Source organism: Dermacentor silvarum, chromosome 1, assembly GCF_013339745.2.
Source record: "Dermacentor silvarum isolate Dsil-2018 chromosome 1, BIME_Dsil_1.4, whole genome shotgun sequence".
Taxonomy (NCBI): Eukaryota; Metazoa; Arthropoda; class Arachnida; order Ixodida; family Ixodidae; genus Dermacentor; species Dermacentor silvarum.
In genome coordinates this window covers 304383699-304408195 of record NC_051154.1, presented here as the reverse complement: position 1 = coordinate 304408195, position 24497 = coordinate 304383699, and the positions used below count along the sequence as shown (strand labels likewise).

General features: G+C 46.0%; 1 protein-coding gene across 1 annotated transcript in view; it reads right to left on the bottom strand.

Moving 5' to 3' along the window:
* LOC119442065 (keratin-associated protein 19-2-like) overlaps positions 1-24497 on the bottom strand; it is a 317990-nt gene that overhangs the window by 80850 nt on the left and 212643 nt on the right. The window lies entirely within an intron of this gene.

Below are 24497 nucleotides of genomic sequence, written 5' to 3'. Positions count from 1 at the left end.
GAAGTCCTATTGCGGCAATGCGGCCGAACTGGACGAGCATGCTGGTCTTTTGAGTGAAATATGGGAATTTATTTGGCACATTTAGTTACCGGCCAGTCTGATTTGTGTACATTTGACCAGGTGTGAAAGGAATACAGTACCCTGCCTCTCATACACACTAGACAAATTTGGTGGTTCTTTAACCAAGCAAACCTCCCTTGCCTGCTCGCCTTTCTCACTTGACTTGTGGACTGTCGTGCATATCCTGCCTTCTTTATTTTTCGCTGGAAATGTGCATGCATAGCAATCCACATGAGAATTGAGGCTTGCTGAGTTAAAAATGCAACCAAATTTGTCTTGTGTTCGTCAGGGGTAGCATAGTCTGTTCCTTTGATCATGTATATATTCGGTCAAATGTACATGGTGCAGACTGGCTGGTGCCTCAACATGCTGCCCAGGAGAGCACCATAATTCACTCAACGGAGAAATAGGTTCCTGCCACTTGACGATGCACTGACACGACTGGTGCTGCGCGCCAGATTTTGATTGTTCATCTATGGCAACCAATTGACCATCAAAATCAGTGACGAATACCACATTAAGGAAATGGGAGATGTGTCAGTTGTAGAGATACAAGCTGTATGTTGGCTATCACTAATTGCTGAGAGGGTGATTAGAGACAGTTACTAGGAGAGCTCCCCATCTGGTTGGCTGGCACCAACTGTACCTGTTTCTGCACTGCAAAAAGCTGAAAGACTACTGGGGCTCACTGAAACTGATCTTTAACATAAATTTGAAACAGGGTAAGCTATATAATTTTGTGTGAAGCCTCTACAATAATGCCACTGGACGTACCTGCCATTTCCGGTTACATTTATCGCACGGTTAGACACTTCTTTTTGCTACCAGCACTTATTGACATAAAACCGATGGCCTATTGCACAATCAATAAAAGCACGTCAAAATGCTTGGAGTGATGTCAAATTTAGGTAGGTACATGTAAACAAAGCAAATTAATTGCTTTAATAAGAAAGTTGTGCAGACTGGGTGGGAATAGAACCTGGAGTGTGAAAGGAGCACGCTTCCCTTATGGCACGGTAGCTCTTTAGTTCTGGCTGACTTAAGGTGTGCCTAGTGCGTGTCACTGTGCACGTCACATTGCAGCCATTTGGTTGACTAAAGGTGCTTTCACGTTCCCACACGTAAGTAGTCTTGATGTGTTTCTGCCACCTTTTATTGCAGGTACACCTAGGAAATGTTGTATACATTTGCAACGATAACTGGGGCCTGCTCCATTGCCGTGGCCGGGACTCCCTGTTCTGGAAAGAACTGGCATAACTGATATGGGGAGCCCTGGCGCTCGGCGTAGGAGCGTCACAGGGGCTCCTTGTCGGTGCTTGAAGGAAGGCAATGCTGTTGAGAAGCCGACATTGAGCCCCGATAAATTGGAAGCTATGGGTAGTAAGTATCATTCACATTTTTTCAAGTTTGTTTTTGTAATGTTTGTAACAATACATGTATTGCACCGAAATGATTAACTTTTCAGATGCATTTGATGCATATCTTTCGAAATGTGGGGCCCCTGAGGAGAAAAAATCATCTTCTCATGCTCGGTTTTGGCCGAGCGGTTGAATCGAGTGACAAAGTTTTTCGCGTTTAGGTAGCCCAAGAAACACTATCGTCTTTAAAAAAGTAACGAAAGCAGAATTAACAAACCAGCTTATTTGTGGCTACTCATGAGTTGCATTTCTTCGTTTAAAAGGCCTGCGAAGTGGCGCTAACCTACTTATCAGGTCCAGAATTTTCGATTAACACTGCTTCCAAAAGCTCGCGTTCTAATTTAGTTTTTCCACAGCCAGAACTTCCGTATTCGTCATCCGTGGATAGCAACGACAACTTTTACAGTGTAGAGCAATATTCAACCCTTCTCCCGATATGCAACACCTATAGCGTAGTCGGAGCCGGTCGTTCAGGCACTGGCCGGTCTGTCCCAAGTAAACATGACCACAGTGGCGCATGGATCACACTTATGCAAGTGTTTGGTGTACAACAAATCCTTTCCTGTCTACCCGTGATCCGTTTGCACAGTTGTGCCAACTTGCATGACGCAGAGAACACAAGATCCACTCCATACTTCCCTGCGACTTTCCTTAAGTTGTGCGAAACCTTGTGCACATATGGCACAACCGCGAATAAACACCTCTTCTGCGTGGTACCTACAATGTTTACCGATGGATCTTTGCTCAGCTGTTTAAGCAGGGTTTCTGCAACGGCATGAAGGAGCATATGTGGGAAACCGGCCTGCTGTAATGCTCTTGCTGCAGGAAATTTTTTCCAAAAAACGTTCACAGTTGACAGTAACGCTTGTCCCGTCCGTCTCGCCTCACTCTGTCTCGTCTTTCGCGCTTCACCACACTCAAGTATGCATCACCAGCGGGTATAAAATTCCAATCTTCTGACTACAATTGCTTTTCTTGAGGTGAACAAATGAAAAATACACAATTATGTAATCTCAAAAAGACCATAAAAAGTATTTCATCTTTGCACTTCTGGTCTACACATGCCAGTTGCATGTAGCTGCCTCTGCTGAGTGTGGCCTCCAAGATCTGATAGCATTCTGAGGGTTGGTTAATGTATACGTAGCACTCAGTGCAACTGAGTGTTGATGCGCAGTAATAGGTTAGAGCAGGGGTTCTCAGGTACGTTCATCCCAGGGAACCCTGCTAAGCTCCATAAAGTGCCAAGGAACCCCCCCCCCCCCCCCTATTTAACCGAATTATCGAGGGTATCAAGAAAACAAACAAATGCTGCACTACGTCAACACGCTTTTATTTACTCAATGAATCGTCAAATCTTGTTTCTATTTAGCACAAGACCAGTGCGGAAGCTGAAATTCTCTTCTCTCATGACTGATTAGCGCTAGCAGCGGCGAAGGGCTCGCGACATGCTTCGCGGCGCGCGTTTTCATCTGAGACGCGCTTTGCACCAACGGGCGCACATCCCGATTATTTTTTCGCAACTCAGCTGCTCGCTAACAAATTGTCCGTCCATCGCGATGTAGCCGGTGCTTTTTATCTTCGACAGCTTTGCACTGAGTAAAAGCGAAACTACTGCTTGCCGCAACCGTTGTCGACGAAACCGCGGCCGCTATCGACGCGATCATGGACGGCGACCTTGCGGTTCAGAAGGCAGGCGGCTGATAGACGCACCAAGTCAAAACGAAGCTACCTTTCGCTGCAAGAAGTGCGGACGAAACTGCGGTTGCTATCGACGCTGCCATGGGAGGCGACTACGCAGTTGTGAAGGCACGCAGCCGACGCGCGCATCGAGTGAAAATGAAACTATTTGCCGCAACCGCTGCGGACGAAACTGCGGTGGTTATCGACGCGATCAGAGATAGCGACTACGCACTTACGGAGGCACGCGACTAGCCGCGAGCACGGTGTTCGCGTGGCGATAAACGCAAGAATAGAGGCTTTAAAGGCACAATTAGGCACGAAGCGCTTCGGCGTTGCTGTCAGTCACGTGCCGCGTACGATTGCCGGATCACGGTGCAAGCGGAGGACCACGGCGATGCGGACTGCGCCGCTTCGTTTCGGTTGGACGCTACGCCGTTCTTGCTCTTCTGCGGCGCACATTTGCGGTGCTCCGCGTTTTTTTTTTTTTTTTTTTCCCTTCAACGTATAGGTCAGTGCGCACGCTATCGGCACCTACCCTATCTACAAATAGGAGAAAAGGCGCATGGTGGTAAGTTACGGCCTCCGAGATTCAACTGCGCATCTGCGAAAATCGCAGCTGCGAAAATCGCAGTGCAAAATCGCACCATGTGAAACAGTAGGCGCGCTGCCCGTTCTCAGAGGTTGGGTGGCTACAAGCTGCTTGCGTATTTATTGCGCAGTTCGCGCGTTGCTGTTACGCACTGTGATGTGCTTTTTGACACTCGGGCACCGGGCATGAGTAATGGAGGTTCTTTGGATCAAGCGCACCTCACATTCGCCGTTTTAGACATTTGTCGAGAGCGGGACCAGGGAAAATTTATCAGTGGCTCGCGGAACCCCGAGCAGGGGCCTGAGGAACCCGTAGGTTCCGCGGAACCCACTTTGAGAACCCATGGGTTAGAGCACTGCACGGGCCTGATTTTTCGGCCTGAGCCCGGCCCGGGCCCACTTTACGAGCCCCGAGCCCAGCCCGGGCCCGTAATACAAAGCCGGGCCCGGGCGTACATGACCGAGACCAGCCCGTCCCGGGCCCGTGGTTCCAAGCCCGGGCCCAACCCGGGCCCGTGTTACTGAGCCCAGCCCGGGCCCGGGCGTTCATTACTAAGCTTAGCTAGGGTTTGCGTGTGCATGACCAGGCCCGGCCCCTAAGAAAAAAATTTTTTTTTACTTACAGATTGTACCGTATCTGTTAGCCTCACCTTCTCGAGGTTTAATCAGCTGCAGTATATAAGCAATAAAAGGCCGAAATCTTTGTTTCTCCCACGGGAACATCAGTAATCCGGCCCATTGCCTGTGCTACTATTTTTCTGGTGGTGTGCATGCACTTACCTTGATTTGTACGATATGGTTCCATGATGTAATTTAGCATGCAAATATACAGGGCGCTTCATTTTAGCTGAACCAAATTTTTAAAGATTGACTGTGGCAGATAGCACAGTTATAATCCTTGATCTAAACTACTCGATGAGGTGGCCATTACTTCCACGAGAAATCAAAACAGCTAATTGAAGAATTACCATAATTACGCTAATTCACGTTTTAATTAATTATTTTATGGCATATCTTTCAATCTACGAATTATAGCCGCCGAGTTCGCAAGGCGTATCCACCTTGAACGAATTGTCAGGACTAAACCAGTTTCGAGATAATAATTTTCAAAGTGTCCGACGAAATCAATCAAATCAATTTATTGTCCAGCTTACATGCTGGACGGTCGTTTTGGGCGAAAAGCTACATATGTAGCTTGACGTGACCCATAAGACCAGGAAAGGCAACATTACAGCAAACAGTGTGCACACATGCACAATAATTGACATATATTTCCAGCTGTCGCTGGAATTCCTCATAGACGAAATAGCTATGAATGGAAAGACAAAGAATATTTGCGTCACGGCGAGTTAACAGAATTGGAAAAAGTTTTAAAAGAATGCATTTTAAACAACACTACAACAACAACACTAGCTATACAAAACAACGCAACACCAGCTATACAACATAGCATGAGACTGAATTTTACAAGATCAACATTTGCTAAGAAAACGAAACAGGATTTACATTATATACTCAGAACCATACACAAAGGCAGAATAATAATGACATCAGATACATTACAAGCGACCAAAGTGTCAGCTGAGTTCTTTCTTACTGACATTACCGCCATTTTTGTATCTGTTCAAATTGAATGGTAGGTAATGTATTAACGACTGATACTTATAGAGTGTTCTGAAGTATGGAATTGACCATATCTCAGGATTTCTTGTGTTCGCATTAATGCGACAACGCTCTAAGGAGGCTAATTGATTTATGTAGTTCCAAGCTAATTCTGACATGGATGGCCTAATGGATGGTCAAAACGCTTAATTGAATATTTAACATAATACACGAATTAACTTTTAAATAAATATTTTACGGCACACCTTTCAATCTACGAATTATAGCTGCTGAGTTCGCAAGGCGTACCCACTTGGAACGAATTCTCAGGACTGAACCAGTTTTGAGATATTAATTTTCAAAGTGTCCGACGAAATGCATGGGCGTTCCAGTTAACTTTTTGAGGAAAACGCTGTTTTATGCATTGAAGCACAAAAGTAACTGGCCTTAGCCGCTAAAATAATGCCATAGTATCGACACCGGTAATTGTGCGATCGCATAAGCGGTAACATGGAAATGGTTTCAGGAGTGGTTCTTTGTATAATTTATTTTTCCTTACGCGGAAACAATGTTTGTTTTTGCGGAAAAGAAAAAAAATTAGCGTAGCTTGCAGGCAGCGCAATGCTAAAGAGTGTGGAGATGATGGACACCTAGCTAGTCCTGGCTTTTGGGCTAGACTAAGCACTACCAAGTCATCTCCAGCATTTCCCCTAATTCATTTAGTATTGATTGATTATCGATTAGCTATTGATTGGCTATCGATTGTCTATTGCAAGATATTGGCCACGTATTTGGGATAGGCTAAGCACTACCAAGTTATCCGAATTTATTATTGATCCATTATCGATTAGCTATTGATTGGCTGTCGATTGGCTATCGTAAGGTTTTGGCCACGTATTTGGGCTAGGCTAAGCACTACCGAGTCATCCCCAGCATTTTTGGGAATTTATTGATTATTGATCGATTATCTACTAGCTAATAATTGGCTATCAATTGCCTATCGATAGGCAATTAGTCCCCACCATTCTTAGCTAGACTTATCCCGGCTCAGCTTCGCCAGTTCACAGGTGTATCTGCCATTGCGCTTGGACCCTTTCTGGACTGCTGCCAGGATCGGCGCACATGTTTGGATTCAGCGGACACATTAGGCCCGGCTGAAACAGCTCCACTGTTAAAAATGAGAACTTAATCTGTTTTACTATTCTCTTTAGTAAGATATAGTCATGTGATAACATATACAGTCAAGTGGGCGGTGTGGATCTGAGAACTAACGGGGATAACCGATATTCTAGCCGACATTAAGCGGAAAAAATGGAGCTGGGCCGTCCATGTAATGCGTAGGATGGATAACCGATGGACCATTAGAGCTACAGAATAGATACCAAGAGAAGGGAAGCGCAGTCCAGGGCGGCAGAAAACTAGGTGGGGTGATGAAGTTAGGAAATTCTCAGGTGCAAGTTGAAATCGGCTAGCGCAAGACAGGGTTAATTGGAGATCGCAGGGAGAGGCCTTCGTCCTGCAGTGGACATAAATATAGGCTGATGATGACAGTCATCTTGCACGTGTCACTTCAGCTTGGCACAGAATGCACTGAACCATTCAATGCATAACGGTCGCGTGTGCTCGAAGGCCTACTTAGGCCCTTCAATGAGGGGCCCGAGTCTGGCCCGGGCCCGTGGCTTCAAGCCCGAGCCCGGCCCGCGGCTTTAAGCCCGGGCCCGGCCCGAGCCCGCCGAGAAACGCTTCGGATGGCCCGGCCGGGCTTTTGGGCCGGCCCGGGCCCGTGCAGTGCTCTATAATAGGTACAGTCGGCTCTGCTAATTGACGTTCGCAGGACCCCAAGAGTTGGTTGAATTATCCAAACTTAAAGTGGCGGTCATACCATACATTCATAAGCTGTCTCACAGTATCGTGAAAACTGCAGATCGTTCCAAAGTTAAAGTTGTCTTCTTTGCACCTCAGAAGCTTATAAAGTTGTGTAATCAAAGGATATGTTTCAGCGCAGCACACAAGTGTAACAAAAAGCACAAAAATCTGTTCGTCACCTATGCTAGCAACATGAATTACTGCACCAGTCTTTCTTGTGGTAAACAGTACATAGGCCAAACAGGACGCTGTATCAATGACCAGCTGAGAGAACACTCATACAATGTCAAGAAAAACGTGTATGACAGTTGACTTGCATGTTGTTGCAGTTCGTGTGCCTGTGAAACATTGTTTGCTCGGTGTACTGTTGTCAGCAGTAGCGGTGATCAACTAACCCGTGAAATTATTGAAGCTGAAAAGATTGCGTGACTTGGCTCTGTGTTTGTTAGCATCTCAACAGGAGCGGGAGCCCTTTGTCAGGCCTTTGCAGCCTTTTGCTCCTGCTCCTTGTTTCTGTAATGGAAGCAAAAATAAACTTCAAAAGACGAAATTAACATCGGCAGAATAAAAGCAGGTATTTTAGATCACCCGAGGTGGTCTGTATTGTTTTCCTGCTTGCTCTTGAAGCACAACTCGGCCGACATGCATCAACATGCGTCAACATGTTAAACACTGCCTCAGTGTTAAACTGTAAGGGATATTTAGGTTGTGGATATTTTGAAAAATGAAACCAAAGTAAAGGCAAAGTAAAACAGCTTCACACCAAGGGAAGCAGTAGAGCTGTTTCTTGAATTTCTTGTTTTTCAGACCTTAGCTGCCGCTGCTCACTTGAGGGGACACTGTAGAGGCTGAATTCACCAAAGCGACATGCTTATGCATTCGAATAAGTGTTTTGTTCCATAACAATATGTGTTTTCGTGTTTGGACATTGCAGTGCGTTCGAAAGTAAAAAGTCAAATTAACCGAGGTCAAGTTACTGAGAGTTGACTGTATATACGTGTCATTTTTCGTTGTATTGTTGTGAAGGTATCCGGCATAAAACTGCCTTTTGCTGTTCTTTTTTCGCTAAGGCGCGCCCCAGCTATGCTCTGATAAATTACGGGCTTGCCAAGTGGCATATTTTCAAGAAAAGCTTACGCCATAATATCTTGTACTGCTATAGTGAGGAACCACATAACTAGATCATGGAAGTCTACAAAGCTGAGGACTTGCCGAACTAAGATGCAAGTGTTACAACACCAGTTACCTGCTCGACATGCCACTCAGGCACTTGACTGATGACAAAACATATTTTGGGAGTTTTGCAGGCTATAAAGACATTGTTTAGACATATCTGAAGAAGAACATTAGGACTTTAAAAAAAAGGACAATACCCAATAACAGCCCACGCGGCACTACAGTCCTTCACTACAGTCGACACTACAGTCCATGTCTACTGTCTACTTCGGCACTACAGTCCACACGACACTTCACTCCTTGTCTGTCGTACTCTTTTCGTTCCATCCTAGCGCTGTTTGTTCCCGTCCTAATGTACCAACCAGCCCAGACCAGCGCACTCCATCTGGGACTTCATACACGAGGCATACATGGACCATTTTTGTAATTTCGCCCTTTCTCCGCTATTTACCCTATTTCTCTATATAGTCTTTCAAGCCAGTAGTTTCTATGCACGTACAAATTTATCGGTGAATTGAAGTGCAGATGTAGGCAATGACAGAAGAGTCAAGACGAGAGACATGCGCCAACTCTTTAACAAAAAGCTTTATTTTTGCTGACCCATGTCTATAGCCGTCAGTCACTGCATTGCACATGCGCAATTCGCACCCTTAGGAAGAAAGTAAACTCTGTCTGACAAGTGTACAGAAGGTGTGCCTATACACACAGCCAAGTCGCGAAATCTTTTCAGCCTCAATTATTTTAAGTGTTAGTTGATCACCGCTTCTGATGGAAACAGTACACTGAGGAAACGACGGTTCACAGTCACACGAACTGCAATGACATTCAAGCCTACCGTCATGCACATTTTCTTCACATTGTATGAGTGTTCTCTCAGCCGGTGATTGATACAGCGTCCCATTTGACCTATATACTGTTTACCAAGTTGGATACAATAAACCACGTTGCTATCAAAGGTGACAAACGGAATTTGGTGTTTTGTTGCATATGTGTGGCGTGCTGTGACATTGCCTTTGATTACACAACTTTAGAATGATATGGAATTTTCTTGATATTGTGAGAGCTTATGAATGTAGGTTATGACGGCCACTTTTATGTCTGTCAGATGCAGTGACCACATGACCTCTACTCTGAAAAGCGCATGCACCGAGTGGTTGCCATGTGATTACTCCATCTGACAGACTTAAAGTGGCGGTCATACCATACATTCATAAGCTGTCTCACAGTATCGTGAAAATTGCAGATCGTTCCAAAGTTAAAGTTGCCTTCTTTGCACCTCAGAAGCTTATCGGTACAGCAGTAGCGGTGATCAACTAACACGTGAAATTATTGAAGCTGAAAAGATTGCGTGACTTGGCTCTGTGTGTGTCAGCATCTTTACACTTATCAGACAGAGTTGACCTTCCTAAGGGCGTGAATTGCGTGTGTGCAATGTGATGAGTGACGGCTATAAACATGGGTCGCTGAAAATAAAGCTTTTTGTTGGAAGTCAGCACACGTCTATTGTCTCGTCTTTTCTGTCGTCAATATCTGTGCTGCAATTCACCAATATGTTGTACCAACAAGTCAAATTTATCACTCACTCATTGGACCTTTCATCATGAATGAAATGTGGTTTTGGTACCGTGGTAGAGCATTCACATCATTTGTTAATTTTTGTTTTCTTCCAAGACTGAACTGGATGTAACAAGCAGCCGTGGCATTGCAAGGAAGCTTTATGTTAAAGGCATATATTGATACTAACGTCTTGACTGCTTAGCGCAATAAAGGAAGTTGTGGGTATTGTTTATTGTGCTTTCCTTGCTCTTGTGTCCAAACTTATGGCTATAATGGTAAGGTTTTACTGAAATTTGCTTTTGATGTTTTGCATTATTCTCCTGTGTAAAGTCACTATTGTTTGTTTCACAGTTTTGCGAAGCTTACGTTGTTTGTAAGCATTTTTATAGCCTGTTTTCAGAGTAACCATGGCTTACTTCAGTATTTCAGATGGCACTGTATAGTTTGATGTAATTGATGTCTCTGCAGGTTACCGCATTATTGAAATGGAAACTAGTGAGGTCTGGATGCAAGTGAAGCTACCGAGGGAGGCATATGTGCATCACTTGTGCTGCTGGCCATCCTCTGCAAAAGTGATAGCTGGCTGTCAGTGCTTGGATGACTTTCCATTACTCTACGCCTTGAGCTGTGTTTACTACTTCACACTTGCTGCCATGTCTGCAAGCTTAGGCAAAAAGACCGGCTGGATGCTTGGCAGGAGATAGTATCCAACCGCAGTGTTACTGTGTTGTGTTGTACATTACAAAGTGAAGGAGGACAGTATTTGTGCTGTTATTAAGAAGTATAAATTGTGTTATGCCATTGAAATAAGGGAACTCGACAAAAAGCAAGAAATTTCGAAGTCTGACCTACATGGGAAGGCAAAATATATTGTGTTGTAGTTGTAGCTGTTAGTAGTCTTAATATGCGATAGAAGACCTTGATGTTTAATAGAAAATATATTTAAGTGTGTTATCAGTTTTTAAGTTACTGTTATATACGTGTCATTTATTTGCCAGGATGATGTAAGCAGACAGTAAATAAATGCATGGTTTGACATTATAACCAGGTTTGTCTATGGCATTCACTATTATTTAAGGTGCACCAATGCATATTCATGGGTGCATATTCAACCACCACATATTCCTCCTGCACAAACAATTCCTACATACTAGCGTTTGTTCTTAGCAGTTGGCTATTATGCAATTTCTTGAAAGCACATGCAGCTACCGAGACATGATTTTTAGAGCAGTAAGTTGGAAGCAAAGGCTCTGTGGTGTAAGCTTAAATGATATGTTTAAGGAAATGAACATTTGGGGAATATATTTACTTTCCTGCTGTGAGAACCTTTATACGAGAACCTCTGCACATTGGACGTGCATGCTACTTCTCTTGCTGTTATAGCCAAAATGAAAAATTGTTCTTATGAACCACTTTGCAGCTTTGCATTGTGCACTTTTACTTGCAGTTAGCATCTATATGCTGTGCAATGGACAACAGCAAGACAAGTCAGACAAACCACCATGTGAAACACTTTAAAGATTCTGGCTTAGGGCGCGTTGGCACTATATATAGTGCAAGACAGATCAGCTGCCCGTACAGCAGTGCTGTCAGCATCACGCGGCTGACAGCACCGCAAACCCTTCAATTTATATTTGTCAGATAATGCATTCTAGTAGTTTTGATGTCCTATATGCATGAAAATGTAAACAAGAACTGGTGAAAACAGCATTCTTTTACGTATATAGTGTATCTTACCACAAGGTAAGGTACACAGATATCTTGGTAATCTACACAAGATATATACGTAAAAAACGCTGTTTTTCACTAATTCTTGTTTCACATTTTCATGCATATGCAACATGAAAACTAGAGTAAATTATCTGTCAAGCAAATATAAATTTAAGGGTTTGCAGTGCTGTCAGCCGTGCAGCGATTCCACTCCTGCGCCAACTGCGCCAATTGTGATTTACTGCGCCATCCTGATACAATCGACGAAAATTGCGCCTAACTGCGCCAAACAGTCTCCGATTTGACGGCGTCTATCGCCAATTGCACCACCGGGGAATTAAAACGTTCAACGTGACGATAGAGCGAGTCTTAGTTGCAACCTTAGCTGCAAACAGGAGACGAGAAAGCTCTAGCGCGTACGTCCCAATTAAGGTCACTGGAACCTGGAAAGTACTGCAGCCCTTTTCGCTTAGCCGCCGCGCCGCCGATTGGTCAGTTGCCGTCAGGTGATCACTTTCCACTATAGATGGCGGATCTAAGCCGCGGCGGAGGAGAGAAGCAGACAGACATCGCTCGCACACGCCGCGCGTACGAGTCATCAACGAGGTCAGATTTTGCATTTTGTATAATTTAGTGTATATGTAACTTTCGTAGACTTAAAACAAAACGAAAGGAAATGCCCGGGTGCTGCACGTTCGGGTGCAGCAACCGCCGGGAGTCCGGGAAAACACTTTTCGCGATACCAGTTAAGCGGAAAGAGCGACAGCAAGCGCCGTGCTATCTCTGGCTGCACCGGATAAAGAGCGACAAGTTCCCTCCCACTTGGTGAACTTGTTGATATCGCAAAGCTGAGAAGCTCCTTGCGGTATATAATCGAACTCCCTAAATGCCATAATGTGATGGAAAAGCTTCTTCGCGCATTTGCTTTGAAGACTGCGGTTTGCCTTGAGTAAACAAAGCGAGGAGATGCTTAGAAATATGCAGAACCGAGCAAAATGTGGCTCGAAGAGCGACGGAATACGGGCGGCTGTCAAAAATAAAGGGTTGTGAGAAAACCACTGCAATAAAGATCGATCGACCTGTCAATGTTGAAAATTAAAATATTGATTTTCTCGTGTGTTGTTTAAAACAACACGAACATGACCTGGTTAATTCTGTTTTAGCATCCCTTTTCTTGTAGTACAGTCAGGGACCGTTTATTTTCGGAGTAGATCTGTATGAAACATTTCGTGCGCGGTTAAATCAGTAGCCACGTTAGGAAGCGATAATATCCGCGCGTATAAACGATTCGTGGCATCCGAAAAAAAAAAATCTTGTGTGACACACGAGCATCGGGATCGCTTTGCATTTAGAACGGGTGGCGCACAGTTGAATGCTTCACTTTCCGAGTACAGTAGCCGACCGAATTTCTGGACTTCGCGGGGACTGAAAAATCGAGCAGTCCGAAAAACTCGCCCCCCCCCCTCCCCCCAAGAGAAAAAAATGAGGCTTAGAGCGGCTTAAGAAAAATGTCGCACTTTCGCCCAAAAGGCGGAGCATCGATTGCGATAGCAAATTAATAGATAGCGATACGAAGTAAGGATGTTAGTTTTATCGGCCGTATAAAGTTGTACATATGCGCTTACTAACTAAATAAGCACGGTGTCACGCGCGCACAGGTTACATAAACACATCTCGCTCGATGACCGCGGGCAAATTGACCTTCGCGCTGTGTATTCTCTCGCTTCAACGCGAACGTCAAAAAAAAAAAAAAAAAGACGACGCGTACGAAGCTAGTGGCACTCGGTGCACGCCCTTTGTACCCATCGCAGATCGCGGGCGCACGCTTTGGCCACATAGCAGATCGCTTTCAAGATACGGTGCCTGCGCGGCAGCTCCGTCGGCAGCAGCCGCAAGAGCAGAATGCAACTCCCCATCGTCTCCGCCGCCTTCTCCCCACTGGATCGTCATCCCATTCCTCTAGTAAAATTCATAAAAAATCTCGGCCTACACATCCAAGCCGATGGTGGAGCCTCTTCCGCAATCCGGCACATTATCCAGCAAGGGGAACAAATTCTACACCTAATGCGTCGCGTCACTAACCGTGTTAGGGGCCTACGCGAATCTGAACTTCGTCTTCGTGACGCACTCTTTCTATCTCGCTATCGATACCAGCTCTCTTATTTAACTGTTCGCCAACAGGACCTTAATCGCCTTGACGCACTCGCACGCAAAGCACCAAAAATCGCTTTGGGCCTCCCAATCAGTGCCAGCAACGACCGCCTAGCTCAGCTGGGCGTCCACAACACTACAGAAGAGATTATCTTGGCTCACCGTCGCAATCAGGAACTTCGCCTGAGCACCACCACTCAGGGCCGCCACATCCTGGCCTATGTCGGCTTCCCTGTCTCCACGTCCCCCTCCACCACCTCTACGGCACTTTCGTCATCCTGCACGGCACTTCTACGCATCGTGCCATTACCTAGCAACATGAATCCCTGTATACACGCACAACACCGCGCGGCTAGAATCCGCTATTTCCAGCATTTCATCCGCACTCATCCAAACCGTCATTTCCACTAGACGGACGCTAGCGTCTCCTCACTCGGCTCTGCCATAGTGGTTCTTTCGGGCAGCTATGCTATTCTCCATAGAGAAGTCCTCTCGATTACAGATCCCGCACTTGCTGAACTACATGCGATAGTAGCTGCTTGCCGCTATCTTCCCCCCAACACCCCGCACCTTCCTATCATTTTCACCGACTCCATGGCCGCCTGTCGATCCTTATTACGCGGGGAACTTCCTACGCCTCTGGCACACATTCTCCAAAGTAGTCTGAGTACACAAGTTGAAATCGTGTTGGTGCCTGGCCACGCGGGACTGTCGGGGAACGAACGGGCTAACCGGCTCGCCTGTGACACTCTTCGCCAGGCTCCCGACTTCCCCGGGCCAAGCGCACACGATTCCCGACCTCCTCCAATTTCTCTCCTGCCCTATCGACTCGCCCGCCGCGCGTTTCCGCCTTTACACCTCAGTCTATCTCGCGCACACGGCGTCCTCATCCGACAAGCCCAGACGGGCTCTCTTCTTTCTCCCACACGTATACATCTCCTTCGCGCATTCGCGGAAGAGCCACCTCCGCGATGTCACAGGTGTGGCGGTCATCCCAATAGCTCTCACATGCTGTGGTCCTGCCCTCCCCCCCCCCCCCCCCCAACATCCACCAACCTATCCCCTACCCCTACGGCTGCTTGGTTGACTCTCGCAGCAGCATTGCTGGCTCAGCGGTACTTGGCAACCTTCATCGCTGCAGCGATGAAAGGCCTGCCTGGCGGGGCCCTGGACTGAGGGACCTTCTCCAAAATTGCTACTCTTACTTTTTAATTCAATCAAGTGTGTCATCATCATCATCCCCGTGCCCCGCGAGCGAACGAAGTCCGCGCGCGCCTCCGGCCGTCTTCCTCTCCCGCGTTAGAGTGACCTAGAATATCTACCTGCGTGCGTGAGATTAAATTGCGGTTGCTGGCTGACCCTCGCACCCGGTTGCTGGCTGACCCAGCGTACGGCGCAACCGAAACTTCAAAAAAAAAAAAAAAAACGGATTCCGCTTAAATGATATCACGATAGTGCCGAAGAAAAGCAAGTGCAGCTTTTTCGAACATTTGTCGGCCAAGGAAGAGCGGGAATGGCTTCGGAGACGAGGGGATAGCGTGCGTCTACTGATCTAGAAGGCTGTACAGGGGGGCACTAGAAGCCAAGCCCGGCCAAGCCAGCGAAAAATCCAACATGGCGGTCTCCAAGATTGGGTAGCGTGGCTCGGAGCGAGCGATTTAGTCCGGAAAATCGAACATTGGCACCTAGATTCGTCCGAAAACTCGCTCGCGAAAATGCATTAGGTCTATGGGAATCCTGCCGGTACATCTATGAAGTCCGGAATATCCAACAAGTCCGAATTTCTGGAATCCAAAAAATCCGTCGGCTACTGTACTTGTAATTTACATCGTATCTAGCTAAGCGAAATGCGGTTTTGTTTGTGGATTTCACAGGGCCCACTGCGGCAGCCACCGTGCTGTTCTGCACTGTAGCAAGCCTAGAAAACCCGAGGAAGAGCTGCTCGTCTTTTCCGCAACACGTCGAATAGCTACAAGGGTGAAACAGTTAATGTAAACAAGCCCGAGGTTCACGTAGGCCTGCCACGCATAAAATGCTTAAAACACGAGTAATGTTGCTTAAATATGCACGTTGTTAAGCAATTTAGTATACTCCTTGGATAGCTTTCCAGCGAGCACAAAACTTATCGGGAAGGAGAACAAACGAAAAAATCCCCTCTCGAGTGCCCGTCCTGTCGCTGGTCTTGCTTCATCCAATTTGGCGCCTGTAAAAATATTACGATCGTACTTCCCTGTACTGCTTCGAACGCACAGTAGATGCACCATCTCATCTTCTATGTAAAGGACGATGAAATGTGTCGATTTCCGATAATATAAACAGCTGAAAGCGAAGCTACATAGCTGAGCCATAGACTAAAGACCAACTTTGGCTGAGCTACAGTGCCTAGAATATACTTAAGTATATTCTAGGCACTATAGCTGAGCTGCCGCCGCCCGAGAGACGCGTTATACCAAATCTGGCAACAACAGCGCAGTGTTGCCTACGCTCGCTCCGGCGGTTGCGGTACTTTCCAAGTTCCAGTGACTTTAGCCGTGCCACGCACGGCGCCGACGCGGCGTCTGCCTTGCAAGGCGGCTCGACGGCAAAGTGTGGTTTCTGCCGAGGCTCGCGGCTTCAAGGTTAATTGGCGATTCATCGGCGGACGTTATCTACTCCGGAAACGCAGCTAGTAGCTTGTTTGAAGCGCAGCATGACGTGGTTATAATAACTGCATGCCGCCAATGTGTCCAGCATTTCTGTTTCTGGATATTACCGATGATATCTGAGAAAACTAGCAATATACGAAACGATATCAATTTGTGTCTGTGTGTGTCGCATGCACACAAGTGCATTTCTTTCTCCACGAGATCTGCAATAGATGGAAACGTTTACGAAGCTTCTCGTGAAAACATAAGAATTATTCAGGTAATTGAATGTAAATTGCAACTCGCTTTTTCGAAATATTTCAGGATGTGAAAAATCAGCTGCTCCAAAATGCCAAATTGCCTGCTCCAAAGTGCTCCAAAATGAAATTTCTGATGCTCCAAAAATTGCTCCAAATCATAAGTCCGCAGTAGCATCACTGGCCGTGTCATGCTGACAGCTCTGTCAAACTGTAATATTCTGCGAAACCGTTCCCGTCCCCCAAATTACTACATTACAGCATATTTTTGCGAGAGATTAACATTTTCAAGGTTCATTAGTCAGTTTAATGCCCCATTCAGTTTTCAAGGTTGACAGATTTTTAGGTATACGCAACAGTGTTGCCACAATTTTCTGTCACACAGTAATCTTCTGTAAAACAGTTTCTGTCCCCCAAATTACTATATTACAGCTTATTTTTGCGAGCAACTAACATTTTCAAGCTTGATTTGTCAGTTAATGCCCCGTTCAGTTTTAAATGATAACAGATACGTAATTTTTAGGCCGCGCAGCACAAATCACACATGTACATGGTGTGCAAATGTGTTACTGTAGTAAGCAGAACTTTCAGTTTCTTATTTATCGTTTTGTTCTCTACGACAGAAACAATGCGCCAACTACTGCAATAACTACAGCTAAGCGAAGCAGCAGTCACGTTGCGCAAATCTTGAATGCAAGAACGCAATAGTAGCGGGAAAGGTTCGCCACAGATGCTTAGTGCATGCTCGCGATAAAATGCAAAGCTTGATTTTAGGTTCGCTTGCTCTCTGGACAGAAAAGAGCGTGCAGAGCTAGCGCCTTCGCCGAACGAAAATGTGTTAAGGCAACAACAATGAGAAAGTGCGCGCCGGCTGCGCATTTATCCGCATGTACAGCGGCAACAGCTGATCGAGCAAGTCGGTGCGCTGCGGCGGGCCATGTTAAAAGTACCAAACTGAGCAGGATGTAAGATTTCGCCAATCCTGGTGTGGCCAGCGTGACGTATCCAACTTCGCCGGCCGCTGTCTCGCACGCTCGAAACGTACCGGACTATCTATCCGCGCCTGAACAGTGAATCAAAGCAGTAGAAACATGCTTGTACTTTTCCGACCATCCAACAGTGCACGAGTACTTCGGTTCCATGACCAATGGGTTCAAGAATACATCTGTGATTTTCATCAGAATCTCGTGCGGGTCCGCTGTCACGCCAGATGTTTGCATACACCCTGCGACCACTTCAGCCTCATTACCCACTGTGGCTCTCTCAGATGGGCTAAAATGATTTGGCAGACGTAAGCTACTCGCTTTCCTTCGACAAAACAGCGCAAACCGGCATCACACTGCACGAAAATCATCAAACTACAGTGTACTGTACATCAAACAGAGCAGTTGCGGTATAGTGCCTAGAGTATATTCTAGGGACTATAGTTAGAGTGTACTAGAATACTTGGGTAGTGGAAAGAGCGGCGGGCAGCATGTGAGGCACTTGACGTTAACGCTACCAGGTGGCGCCAGCAGCTCCTAACCGAGCACCAGCAAGCGCTCGAAAGCGGTCAGGCAGCCGCAAGCACGGAAGTTTTCTTTTATTATTACTGCAGTTATGCGTAGTACTCGCGCTGCAAATGTCATTGATAGCTTATGAGCGAATTAATCAAAGCAATATGACTTCAGCAGGGCTAAGCTTTCGTCAGATTACCTCCGCTGAGGAGACGGCGCCAAGGCACGAAGTGCGTGAAGCTTCGCGCTTACAGTAAGAAGTCGTCTTAGGAGATCTTGCGGGGAACGGCGATGTCTGCGTCAATTTACTGGCGTGTTAATACGAACAGCCCCTGTGAGATGCATACATCACGTCCCGAGTGCACGCTCCGGGCACTTCGTACTCCCGCCAGTTCTCTTATCACAGGCACGCGCCTTTGCGGCACTAACAGACAGCAATTCCAGGTGTTCTGCGTGTTTCTTTTTTTTATATTTTGGAGTAAATTTTTAATTAAATCACGATACCATTATGAGGCACGGCGTAGTGGGGACTCCGGGTTAATTTAGACCACCTGGGGTTCCTTAACGTGCACTCAATGAACGGTACAAGGGTGCTTTTGCATTTCGCCCCCATCGAAATGCGGCCGCCGCGGCCGGTATTCGATCCCGCAACCGCGGGCTTAGCAGCGCAGCACCAAAGCCCCTACGCCACCACGGCGGCGTAATGTTTTGTCCCTGGAGTGGCAAACCTCTCCTCTTTTGTTACGGTTTTCTCTTGTTCCTCAAACACAAGACGAAGCTATCGTTTCATTTAATACTGCAGCATATAAAATGCAAAATTGATGGGAAAAAAACATTTTTTACAGACCAACTGTTTATTTAAATCCGTTGGTTCAAGACATGCGCACCAGGTATAATCACAACACAATTTGTTCAAAGCTGGTGTGCGTAAACTGTTCACACGAAAGTTTAAGGGAACGGAGTAAGGTTCCCTGAAAACCAAGCACGCTCATGTGCAGCGGCTTAGCTTTAGGTAGTTAGCAGTTTCCTGTTTCTGGCACCCAGCGCGGTTAAAAGCCCTTACAATGAAGTGCAGACGGGTAGTCGCAAACCGCCGACGTATCCGAGTGTGGCCTAATCGTCTTTGCGGTGCAAATTCATATTCCACTGATTTCGTTGGGCTTCGTCTTTCGGGGCTTTAAACAACGACAACGTCCGTTCATTTAGCTCACGAAATCCGGGGTACTGGCTCTTGCAACCTCATCTCATCTCCCAATTGTTGGCTCATACCCACCACGGGGAATTGGCCAAGAATCAGGTGATTTCAACTATGTTTATTAGAATTTAAACAAAAACTAAATTTGTATAGCCTAAATTAGACAAATACCATAAAGAATTTTAAGATAAAATAATTTTGACATAAAAAAGGTAAATGATAGGAATAATTCATAATTCTAGAAATCCAGCAAGGTATTCTTTTTGTGCCTCTTATGAAATTGTAAACTCCAAGAAAAGCATCCTTGTGGCTGTGTCCCAGTGAAGTCACCCCAAAAAAGACAGAATCGTGGGCGAGGCTAGTCTTTCGAAATGGAATTTCTAAGTGTTTTATCAGTCTTAAAATTCGGTGGCACAACAGAATACCTTCTTGTTGGGCGAGTTGGAGTTTACAGTAGCGCTCGTCTTTCCTTTCCTCTCGTCTTTCGCTGTTGTCTTTTATTTCGAGTTTTGCGCTAATAAGTATCATGTTCGGTGGCACAAGAGGAAAAAAATAAGTGATCAAAGAATTCAGGTGCATTGAAAAAAGAACATAGAGGTGACACAGCGAGACCAGACCTGTGTAAGCAAAAATGTAGAGGCGGTATATGGCATCTCAACTTTGTAAAGGAAACTGACACCGATTATTGTTCTACGGTGAACAAAGATAGTGGAAATCATAAGAAGGCGTTAAAATAGATTTTGCGGAATGTTGCGATAGCGCAAGAAAATCTAACGTGTCGGAAACGCGGTAAAAGAAGCAGAAACTGCGTCCGCAACCTCACTGACAGCCGCTACTGCGGCCGCGATCTCCTCGGTTTTTTGACGCCAGCGCCACGCGCGGCGGTTACAGATGTGGCAACAGCTCTCCAATAGGCCGCGCCGCGCGCTCTTTCCACTACCCAAGGTATTCTAGTACACTGTACTATAGTTGCGGCGACACGGGGACCTCGGTGTAGCCGCCATGTTGCACAGTGTAGCCAGACGCGGCCAGTTTTCGCAGCGCCCCCTGCAGTTCATTTCAGTTTCGAATATGCAATAGTGTTGCCACAATTTGCTGTCAAACAGTAATCTTCTGTAAAACAGTTTCTGTCCCCCAAATTACTATATAACAGCATTTTTTGGCGAGAAACTAACATTTTCAAGCTTCATTAGTCAGTTTAAGGCCCCATTCAGTTTTAATGGTTGATTGATTTTTAGGTATACGCAACAGAGTTGCCACAATTCTCTGTCAAACTGTAATATTCTGTGAAACTGTTTCCGTCCCCCAAAATACTACATTAAGCTTATTTTTGCAAGAGACTAACATTTTCTAGCTTCATTAGTCAGTTTAAGGGCCCATTCAGTTTTAATGGTCGACATACTTTTAGGTATTCGCAACAGTGTTGCCACAATTTTCTGTCACACAGTAATCTTCTGTAAAACAGTTTCTGTCCACCAGATTACTATATTACAGTTTATTTTTGCGAGCAACTAACATTTTCAAGCTTGATTTGTCAGTTAATGCCCCGTTAAGTTTTAAATGATAACAGATTTTAAGGTATTGGCGACTCCAGCAATTCATGCGACACTTAGCGGCGAGCTCCGGAAACCTAGTACGGAGGTTGGAGCAGACGCTCCGTCCGTAGCCTTCAAACTGCGATCGGGTGCGTGCCACCATCAACGAAACTCCGCACGGCCGTGGAATTATGCTGCGTTTTGCAGTTTTGCGGCGCCGAAGAGCCACATGGATTGCGAATCTTATAAGCTACGACAACAGCAATTGTTGTGTTCTCAATACCTTGCTCGAGAAAGTTCTCATTTTTTTTAGGTGAGGGTCGGTTTATTGTTTGTGTGAAGAGAACGCAATCCTTTTGCTTGTACTATGTTTGCAGTAACGCACTACAGCGAACTTCAGGAAGTTTGAGTTGAGGTTGTTATTGCCATCGTGATAACGTTCAGCGTATGCAGGCTGCAACATGCAGTTTCATGTGATAGCCGGCGTGGTAATGCAGTTTATGATGCAAATGTCGCTGTTGTATTCAAGCTTTCCTTCATTAAAGCTGTTATATCGGATACGTGCGGCGCACAACGTGGAACTACCGAGTATGGTAATCAGCGAAAATCGATACATTGGAGTTTAGGTACTCCCAGGTAACGTCGGTAAATGGTTATAAGTAAGCACAACATGTACGTGCCAGCTTGTAAAATAACCATGGGGTGGCATAGCGGTACGCCTTCCTTGGGACTTGGACACGCTGACCGTGTAACTAGTGCAAGTTAGTACGCGCTCATTTGAAAATGTCTAATTATCAAAGCAATTGTCTCTTATCAGTGTCTGAAGGAAATTGGCAGTTCAGAGGCGAACACAGTTTTGGCCACTTAAACTGCAGGATACGTAAATTATAGAATAACATGGAAAATTAATTACATTCATAATGCAGTAGCTTAGTTGAAATTAATTTACACAGAAACATTTGTTTTATTTCATTAGTTTACACAGCAGCCATAAGCGACATGTTTGTAGACAGCGGGGAGTAGTCAGTCAGGATCAGGACATGCAGCACAAGTCATACATGTACATGGCGTGCAAATGTGTTTTTATTGTAGTAAGCAGATCTTTCGGTTTTTTATTTATCGTTTTGTTCTCTACGAGAGAAACAATGCGCCAACTACTGCAATAACTACAGCTAAGCGAAGCAGCAGTCACGTTGCGCAAATCTTGAATGCAAGATCGAACGCAATAGTAGCGGGAAAGGTTCACCACAGATTCGTAGTGCATGCTCGCGATAAAATGCAAAGCTTGATTTTAGGTTCGCTTGCTCTCTGGACAGAAAAGAGCGTGCAGAGCTAGCGCCTTCGCCGAACGAAAATGTGTTAAGGCAACAACAATGAGAAATTGCGCGCCGGCTGCGCATTTATCCGCATGTACAGCAGCAACAGCTGATCGAGCAAGTCGGTGCGCTGCGGCGGGCTATGTTAAAAGTACCAAACTGAGCAGGATGTAAGATTTCGCCAATCCTGGTGTGGCCAGCGTGACGTATCCAACTTCGCCGGCCGCTGTCTCGCACGCTCGAAATGTACCGGACTATCTATCCGCGCCTGAACAGTGAATCAAAGCAGTAGAAACATGCTTCTACTTTTCCGACCATCCAACAGTGCACGAGTACTTCGGTTCCACGACCAATGGGTTCAAGAATACATCTGTGATTTTCATCAGAATCTCGTGCGGGTCCGCTGTCACGCCAGATGTTTGCACACACCCTGCGACCACTTCAGCCTCATTACCCACTGTGGCTCTCTCAGATGGGCTAAAATGATTTGGCAGGCGTAAGCTACTCGCTTTCCTTCGACAAAACAGCGCAAACCGGCATCACACTGCACGAAAATCATCAAACTACAGTGTACTGTACATCAAACAGAGCGGTTGCGGCGACGCGGGGACCTCTGTGTAGCCGCCATGTTCACAGTGTAGCCAGACACGGCCAGTTTTCGCATCGCCCCCTGCAGTTCATTTAAATTGCGAATATGCAAGAGCGTTGCCACAAGTTGCTGTCAAACAGTCATCTTCTGTAAAACAGTTTCCGTCCCCAAAATTACTATATTGCAGCTTTTTTTTGCGCGAAACTAACATTTTCAAGCTTCATTATAGTCGGATACAACTTTAGAAGACAGCGGCATTTGCCCCTCAAAGGCGGATGCACACGAGCCGGCACCAATAGGCGCGCACTTCAGGTGACGTCATGAGCCGGACGGCCGGTGTCCCCGCCGACGGAGAACATGCCTAACATGGCCGCCCTCGCTTCGAACTGGGCCGCGTCGCGTCAGCTCTGTGCGTCTCCCTTCGTCAGAGTGAATTCGAATTGTTTGTGGTGGTCTGTCATGCTGGAAATACTATTGTGAGCTTACGATGCCCAATTTGTGCCGCGTGCGTTTGTTCTGAGCCGTGAGCCGGCGAAGAAAGATTGCAGCGAACACCGGTGGCACTGCGCTGCGCTTTGTGTGGAAATAAGATCCCGCGGCGGCATACCGCTGCAAACAAACATCGTACGTGTTTGTTCCGTGGTGTTTTCTTTTGCTCCTAAGTGAAGTTACGACGAGGAGAGTTCGCCAAAGTCTGGTACCTACTGTGAGCGGCGGGTGTGTTTGTGTACTGTGCCCCTGCGTTTCTCGTCGGACGTGGTGAAGTGATGGAGCAAAACCATTATCAGGATAAATGAGAAAAGCGTGCGCGGATGAAACCAACCTGCGAGTTTCTCAACGGAAAAGATTTGTGAAAGCAACCTCGAACGCAAATATTTGTTGCTGCCAGCTCAGCGTGCAAACGACCGATCGTTGGCAGCAGTGTGATAAGATAGCCAAGCGTCTAGCAGTGACGTTCGAGTGTTGTGTAGCACGGTCGATTGATTGCTTTCCACCAATACTAACAATCAGTGACTAACACGCGCTGCTTGAGCGAATGTCATTGGATTGTTAACGGTCAGGCGTTTGGAAGCAGTGTTTGTTTCCTTAATGTCAGCCTGAATGCTAATATAAAATATGACTGATACACTGGTGCCGTTGCAAGGGTGCTTGGCATGAATTCGCGTCGCTGTGTGGCTTAGAACTCTTCGCTCACTGCACGCGCCACCTGTAGAAAGCCTGCTGTGACACAATCGCGCATAAGCTGTGCTGTCAGCGCTCGACTTGCTTTCCCACAACACAGCTTTGCGCTTGGTCGTGATATGTCGCTACTAAAAAATTCCTATGACAGTGAAGGCAACAGAGCCAATGTGTACATTAAAAAAAAAGTACGACAAAGTAGGCACAGCTGCTTGTGAACTGACTCCTAATAGTTCTACTCGCGTCTGCGTTAAATGTGTGTGCGTGTTTTCTTGTGTGTTTGTGTATATTTGTTATTTTGCCCTTTTTTGTATTTTGTATCTTAGTTTTTGCGCTCGCGTTTGTGTTCATGTGTGTGAATATGTGAGTTCTTCCGTGCGTGTAAGTATTTGTTCCTATTTCTATCCTTTTATTTTTGCATTTGTTCTTGTAAGCATGCTGCAGCCACGACTTTCGACAATTCCATTAACTCGTCTCATTCAAAGCACCAAGTCCTGT